The sequence below is a fragment of the Octopus bimaculoides genome, chromosome 26 (genome assembly GCF_001194135.2).
Source record: "Octopus bimaculoides isolate UCB-OBI-ISO-001 chromosome 26, ASM119413v2, whole genome shotgun sequence".
In the NCBI taxonomy this organism is placed as follows: Eukaryota; Metazoa; Mollusca; class Cephalopoda; order Octopoda; family Octopodidae; genus Octopus; species Octopus bimaculoides.
Window position 1 is genome coordinate 16,043,700 of NC_069006.1, and position 9,047 is coordinate 16,052,746.

Sequence of the window (9,047 nt, forward strand, 5' to 3'; positions counted from 1 at the left end):
GTGGTGTAGACAACAAGCAGATGTATTAGTATAATGCTCAGTAAGTGAAAAAGTCTTTAATGTTTCGAGCCTACGCTCTTCCACAGAAAGAAACAAGGAGAGAAAAAAAAGGAAGCGTAGTGGCTAGCAATATATATATGTGTGCGTGTGTGTCTGACTGGCCCTCGTGCTGGTAGCACATAAAAGCACCCACTACACTCTCGGAGTGGTTGGCGTTAGAAAGGGCATCCAGCTGTAGAAACTCTGCCAGATCAGATTGGAGTCTGGTGCAGCCATCCAGTTCGCCAGTCTTCAGTCAAATCGTCCAACCCATGCTAGCATGGAAAGTGGACGTTAAACGATGATGATGATGATCAGTTTGGAGAAAAGCTTTTTTTGATAACAATAACTGGCCAATATTATAATATTATAAAACTGAAGATATAAAAATATCTGGACCATACATTCTAATAAGCAGATAATCTTTTTATTCATTTTAGATAAAAGAGTTTGGATTCAACTATGCTTGATAACAATAACCATTTGATAACTTCTGTGAATATAATAGCTTATTCTCTTTCTCTCTCTCTCTCCCTCACACACACACACACGGCCATCCACACCTGCCAACCCGAATGCAATATCTCAACTCCCAATACCAACATACAATACCATCCATTACCATCAAGATATATTCCTATCATATCTTTGGCAGTTTGGGTGCTTTTGTTTCCATCTCCACAAAGCAGCACATTTGTCACAGTGGTTGTGTTGCAGCTTATTTGAAATTTTAGCAACAATATCTGGAACTTTGATTCCAATAAGCAGATAACTTTTAATTCATTTTAAACAAAGAATTTTGAAGCCCAGTAATTTTGAACTATTTGATAAGATTATTAGTGATTACACACACACACACACACATATATATATATATATATATATATATATATATATATATATATATATATATAGATAGATATATATATATTATTATGATTGACCGTTGACTGAACACTATTCAATTTTTTTTCTCCGTGTTTTTCTCCTTGTCTCCGTATTCTTTCTGTTGAAGAGCGTAGCTCGAAACGTCAAAGACTTTCCGTATTCCCGAGCGTCATACTAATACATCCTTTTGTTATTTACACCACCTGTCCTCGTCTGTTGTTGTTTTATCGTATATTCTCCCATATATATATATATATATATATATATATATTTGCATGTGTGGGAAAATATGTGTATGTATGTATTGCTGTCATAATATTTAAACATATGGTTGTGTAGCTGTATGGTTGAGAAGTTTGTTACCCAACCACATGCTTTTAGATTCTGTTCTACTGCATGGTACCTTGGGGAAATGTCTTCAACTATAACCCAAGCTGACTAAAACCTTGTGAATGGATTTGGTAGACAAAAAGCGAAAGAAGAATACTGTGTGTATGAGTATGTGTGTGTGAGAGAGTTGTGCTGACATTGTGTGGTAGTTGTAAACGAGTGTCACTGTCATACAAGCAGTGTCATTCATTCCCAGTATTCTGAGTAACCGCATCTGGCTATGAGGAAATACTACAATGGTCAGAAACAGGTGAAGGTTGCTGATAAGAAGGGCATCTAGCCATAGAAAATTTGCCTCAATAAAAACTTCATCCAGCCCAAGCAATCATGGAGAAGTAGATGATAAAATGATGATGGTGATGATCACTTAAAATATAATAATAAAGATATTATATAAATATGTATATATAAATAATGGATTTTATAATGATACTTTATATTAATAAGCCTATAGGCAATTTACATTTAAATTCAATGTTTAAGGATAACAAGATAAATAGCCTTTTCTGGCTGAAATCATAGATAAGGAAATGTGCATTAGTTACACTTACAGAGCTACCATAGTTAGGTTATTATCCAATTACACTAAATGTGTCTATGCCAGATTTAGAGAAATTTTTCTATGTGAATTTGACTGTAGGAATTCTCATTTTCTTTATGAAGAATGTGGGCATATTTATACAGGGGATTTGGGAATTATTAGTCATAAGGAATTACGATTGCTCATGTAGAAAAGAACTAAGTATAGGGAATCCAGAAGCATTAGTAAATTTAAGTTAGAGTTCTTATTGTTGGAATCAGAGGAGTTTCGCAAACGAGCTGAGTAATAAGTATAAGAGTATGGTAAAGAATTTTGGAAAATGGAAAGAGAAGGGCAGTGGTGTTGTTGAAGAAAGGATCAGTAAGTTAAATGCAATGATAGAAAAGGAGCCAATCATTGATGGAGAAAAGGATAAATAATACATTCCCAAGGTGGATAAAAAGTTTGTGGTACTTCCTGTGGGTAAAGCGCACCAGGTAATTTTATAACTTAGTTGCGAGAAATATTCTGTATTAGTACAGAAATTAAGAGTAACTAACAAATATAATTTCTGTGGCACATATTACATATGAATTGAAGGCACCAAGTTGGCAGAATCATTACTGTGTCAGGAAAAATGATTAATGGCATTTCATCTGTCCTTATGTTCTGGATTCAAATGCCATCGAGGTTAACTTTGCCTTTCATTCTTTTGGGGTCAATCGATTTACCCCACTCCTTTGAACTTGTGGTTTTGTGCGAACAAATGTGTGCAACGTCATGTGTATAACCATGAATGACAGCTGTATAATGTTATCATCCCACTGCCACTCTGGCTGTATCAAGGTACCAGTCATACGAAAGGTCGCATTTTGGTAGAATGGCAGGAGAGGTAACATACAAAAGGTAACATTTTGGTAGAAGGCGGCGAGCTGGCAGAAACGTTAGCACACTGGGCGAAATGCTTAGCGATATTTCGGTCATCGCTACGTTCTGAGTTCAAATTCCACCGAGGTCAACTTTGCCTTTCATCCTTTCGGAGTTGATAAATAAAGTACCAGTTACGCACTGGGGTTGATGTAATCAACTTAATCCCTTTGTCTGTCCTTGTTTGTCCCCTCTATGTTTAGCCCCTTTGTGGGCAATAGAGAAATAAGAATGGCAGGAGAGATTCATAAAAGCCAAAAGACAGCCTTAGAAAGACTGAATGAAAGAAGAGGGAAAGGAACATAATTGGGCAGAGAAACTAAATATCAGTTCTTGGTATCATAGAGATAAGCTGAAAGTAAAAGGTTTGCCAACATTTTGTGATGAGAGAATCAAATGCCTTGTGGTGTTCTGGATCACAACACAGAGGACCAATGGAAATTGAGATATTGTTGAGGAAATGTGTGATGGAATGCCACTTACCCTCACCTGTACTGAGAGAAGAGAAAGGCTTGGAAAGCTTACTACAAAAAGATTGCTGAACATGAAGTATGCATGAGAGGCAAAGGAACAACCCAATGTAGACTTAACAAAAGTTGAAAATTGTATGGATGAAAGTACAATTAAGGATAGGAAAGCAAGGAAAACTGCTAGACCATTATTGATTATTTCTGAGATGCTGAAAAATATCAGGTGAAAACAATATAGCTCAAACTAACCACTCACATAGTCAATCAGGTAGTACAGAATGGTGACATACACAATGACTAGTATAACAGTATTACAATCAACTGCTACAAAGGCAAAACACAACTATTCACTTTAAAGCCAAATGTATAAATTACATTGGTCAGTCGACTTCGTTTTCAGCTTTACATGATTACAGCGTATTGTTAACGAGGAGGTACTCTCTCTTATTACTAGTATTGGCTTATGGTTTGGTGTGACAACACATTTTCTGGTTTTGTTTTATAGTTTTCACTGCATGTTTGTCTCTTTTGTTCCACATAATACATTTGGTGAGTAATACGTATAATTTTTAGTTGCGATATTGTCTAATGTATTTGTTGCATTGTATTTTCGTCAACATTCATCAGAAACTTGATCTTCTAGTCTCTTTGAATATCTGTGGTTGATTAGTGTTTTTGTTTCATTCTGTGCGTTCCTTTATCAATTGTTTCATGTGTGACAGAGAATCTAAATGCTCTCTGAAGTAGTGATTTTATTACTGACATTCTGTAGTTATGCGAGCATTTTTGTTATCTCAATGCAGGTCTATGCATTTGTTTGTATCTGAATAAACTGACATAATAGATCTATAGTTTTTAATCTGAACGGTCATGTTTAGAAATGCAGTTGCATTGGTATTGTTTTGGATGCTAAATATTAGTACTAAGCTGTTTTCTAGGTCTACATCCAATTTCTCAGCCTCTTCTAATGTGTCCATTATAAACAGTATATCGTCTACTGTACATATCTAGTTATATGCTTGCATTGAGTGTTATTTTATTTTCTATAAGTAGAATGTGGCAAACATGAGTCCTAAGGGAGAACTCATAGCTATTCCATCTTTTTGTTGATATAGCTTGCTTTACGGGCAAAGAAACTCTACTTCCAATGTGCAAGTTGCTAACATCTTGATTTATTTATATATATATATATATATATATATATATATATATATATATATATATAAATTTGATGAAATCATGGCTGGCTTTTATTTTGTATACAATTAATATAACTTCAATTGTTTCTGTAACTGGAATGTTGGTGAAAAGACTTGCTACATCTGAAAAACCTCCTGATAACCTGGTACTGTAATTCACAGGTGTGTATTTTTTGATAACGTTATTTATTTCTTTGGCGGTTTTATGTGTAGAAGTATTTATTTGAATTATTATGCATCAGGTTGTATTGATTCTGCAATTTTACTATACCATATAAAAGTGATGGAATGAATTCTTTTTCAATGTGGGGGGAAAACAGATACCAACAGTATGTTTTCCATTAGAGTTGTTGTGGCTACAGTCTTGGACTGGCTACATGGTTTGCTCGCCCACAGGAAGGATGTTTTTTATGAGACACAACTCATGTGGATGGCTGTTAGCTCACAATGAGCTCATCTGTCCTGTGATAGGTTTTGTTTTTCATCCTTCTGAGGTTCCACAACACCCTCCTCACCTGGTAATCCAGGTGGGGGAGTCAATTCAATTGCCAACCACCTGACTGTGGAACAGTAAACTGAGAAAAGTAAACTATCAAAGTATCCAGTCATTTATGATCAAATCTGTGACAATGGAGACTTCCAGTGTCCTTGGCCCCCCCACAGACCATATTCCTGCCCACTGCTATCAGAGCAGAAACAGGTGTGCTGTTGTAAAGAAGATACATGGTTACCCAACCTGAGGGAAGAGCAGGAGCAGAGGGAGGACAAGAGAGAGAGCAGGAGTGCAAGGGAGAGCAGGAGAGAAATGGTGGCAAAATGCCGGGCATACTCACAAGGGTATAAATGGGATGGTCGAGTAAGAGAAGAGAGTGAGAGATAGTGGCACATGCCAGAGCATACCCTTGAGGTATGGAGGTCATAATACAGACAGACAGACAGATAGATAGATAGAAACATATTGGGTTCTTAATCCATTTCTTTTGACTACAAAAGGCATATTTTTCCAAACAATTTACTTTCCTTATGACATCTAAAAAATAAATCATGCAACACAACACAAACAAAATAATGTTCTGGTTAATCCATCAGCTCGTTATTCAATTAAATTTTTTGTAATTATGGTGCAATGTTTCACTGGAAAATATCTATTTGTTGACTCATAATATTTTGAAAATAAATTTGTAAAACAAATTTCAAAAATACACAAAAATTTGCCCAATCTATTTTATATTTATTCAATTTTATTTCAGCTGCTTACACATTTCAGTCTTGTAGATATCATCGGTACAATTCTGAGTTTAAACATCAGAGATAATTATATTTGCATAGTTATGGAGTAGCATTAACCTCAAAATGATGGTATTTGTAGTCCCAGAAGAGTCATTGAATGTAGATTATTAATGAAGAAGAAATAAATGTGAAGAATATAATCATTTTGCTTTTAGTTCTTCAGCTTCTTTGCAGTAAATCTAAGAGATTGTGTAGTTGAATGTATGTGTATACACAGACACACCCTCAAACATATACAGACGTATACACATGCACAAACACACACACACACAGGAATACTTTTATGGTAACATATGCAAAACAATCCAAGTGGAAGAAATTTTTGGAAAATAAAAATAAAACAAAAAGTATTGGGAAGAATTTGTTAAGTTGATCTCAGGAAGATGAATGTTATGAAGGAAATAACATAACAGTACAAGAAGTGAGCTCATGCAAGCAAGGCAGAACACGTAAAAATGGTGATTTAATGTACCTGTACATACATACATACAGACAGACACACACACTTAAGTATATCTCTTGTGTGTTCTGTTACATGTATGACTGCTACAGGTGAATTTAGTGCTCCAAACAGATTACTATCATCCAGTCTACTGCCAGAGGTGTGGTCCTATGTATATATACATATATTTATACATATACATATAAGACACAGGTGTGGCTGTACGGTAAGAAGTTTGCTTCCCAACCATGTGGTTTCAAGTTCAGTCCTACTGTGTGGTAAACATGGGCCCCATACCAACCAAAGCTGTGTGAGTAGATTTGGTAGGCAGAAATCTAAATGCAGCGAGCTGGCAGAAACGTTAGCATGCCCCGGGGCGAAATGCTTAGCAGCATTACGTCTGCCATTACGTTCTGAGTTCAAATCCCGCTGAGGTCGACTTTGCCTTTCATCCTTTCAAGGTTGATAAATTAAGTACCAGTTACGCACTGGGGTTGATGTAATCGACTTAATCTCTTTGTGTTTAGCCCCTTGTGAGCAATAAAGAAATAAGAAACCCAAAGAAGCTTATTGTGCACATGTGTATGTATGTATGGGCATTCATGTATGCACATATGACACATACACATGCACATATGTATAAATGAGCATGCATGAAATACTAACACCGACAGAGGAGTAATGTGTGAATAAACTTCATTGACACTGCACTGGTGAGTTAAGAGACACACCCTAACTCCAACCTAACCCTCACTGTATGCAGTCTGGGTATTCATCTTGTTTCAGACCTCTTTATGCTAACATATGACTAACCACAAAGAGTTAAATATTTAAATGTCTGATAGATTCAAATTTTGTACACTATTAATGTGATCTTTAGAGATTAAATATACATAGTTGCTTCTTTCCATTTTCAAACGTAAATGGCTGGCGCAATAGAGAAAACCTCATAAACACTAATAAATAGATTAGATTTGAAAAATTCATAAAATGCATATGCATACATTCACCCACATATATACATACAACTACAGGCACATAGCTGCATGTTTACACACATACACAGATTTAAAAGGTATACCAAAGTTCAACTGAATAGCACACTTAGAACATCGCCATAAAATATACCCCGTACATCTATTAGGTAATGAGAGAGCTGTCCTTGAATAGCCAATCGTATTCCCATAAACCATACACTTATTTGAGGAGTGTGAGTATCTATATATGTATACATGCATGCATACACAGACACATGCATGTGTGTATGTTTGCTTCCATTTTTAATTATTTGAAATCTTCTTCTTAGGAAGGAGATGGTTTCTAATAAAAGTGCAAATCTCCATCATTGGAATACCGATAACAAAGACAAAATTCGTAGTGCAAACTTGAGAAAAGGCTTACATATTTTTACTGTTCCACTAACAGATTGTATTTGTAATGTATGAATTGGATTAGTTGACTTCTTTTTCTGAAAATCCTAACTTATCCAGATTTGTCACATAGGATTTACTCACATAGGCGTAAGTATGGCTGTGTGGTAAGAAGCTTGCTTCCTAGCCATATGGTTTGTTCAGTCCCACTGCATGGCACCTTGGGCAAATGTCTTCTTTTATAGCCTCAGGCAGGCCAAAGCCTGGCGGGTGGATTTGGTGGATTGAAACTGAAAGAAGCCTGTCATATGGATGTATGTGCGTGTATGTGTGCATGCACCTGTCTGTCTGTCTTTATCCTCCACCACTACTTGAAAACTGGTGTTGGGCATGCTTATATCTCTGTAACTTAACAGTTCAGCAAAAGAGACCAACAGAATAAGTACCAAGTTGAACAAAAAAAATTAAGTACTGGAGTTGATCCGTTCAACTAAAAATTCTTCAAGGTGGTGCCCTAGCATGGCCACAGCCTAATGACTGAAACAAGGAAAAGGTAAAAGAAACCAAATTCACCAATTATTATTAATATCAAAATGTGATGATAGCAATGTTGTTGCCAGGTCTACACTAGCCTGGAATAGTAGAACCTGGGTTAACTAGCATATGTGACGACAATCCACCTCAATGCAGGGAAGCAGAAATACTCTTGGCTGGTGTCAGGGCATACAGTAAAACCACCGGAAGTGAGGGACCTATAGATGTTATCACAGTATCCTTCTTATTTCTTTATTGCCCACAAGGGGCTAAACGTAGAGGGGACAAACAAGGGATTAAGTCGATTACATCAGCCCCAGTGCGTAACTGGTACTTAATTTATCGACCCCGAAAGAATGAAAGGCAAAGTCGGCCGCGGCGGAATTTGAACTCAGAATGTAACGGCAGATGAAATACCGCTAAGCATTTCGCCCGGCATGCTAACATTTCTGCCAGCTCACCGCCTTTTTTTCGGCGTGCTAACATTTCTTATTTCTTAATCACAGTTGTCACAGTATCCTTCTAAGAAGGAGACACTTTGGTGTAAAAACTTGCAGTTTCATGTGATTCCTAGTCATCTCGCTTCGGCCTGTCACTAGGACCTAAACACAGAGACTCAGAGAGTGGTACTCAATGTGGTACAAATGTTTAGCAGTATAATCCAATCATGTACAGATGTCTCTTCGTGGTGACCTCATTTATCATTTCCAGCTACTGAAAGTCCTCTGGCAATGGAAGAGTGATGTGATGTGTTCAGACCAGTTGGAAGTACACAGTAAGTAACAACTTTCAGCTGTCACCGAAGCTTCTAACAAAGCAGATCTGTAGCAGGACTGACTAGACAGAAAATCAGAAATGTTCTGTGGGTGAAAAACACATTTACATATTCAGATGCTTACAGCCAGCTTGTACTGTAAAGCATTGCTATCATCAACTGTTAACTGGACATCATGCTAATTTCAGCCTCTTCTCACAGTA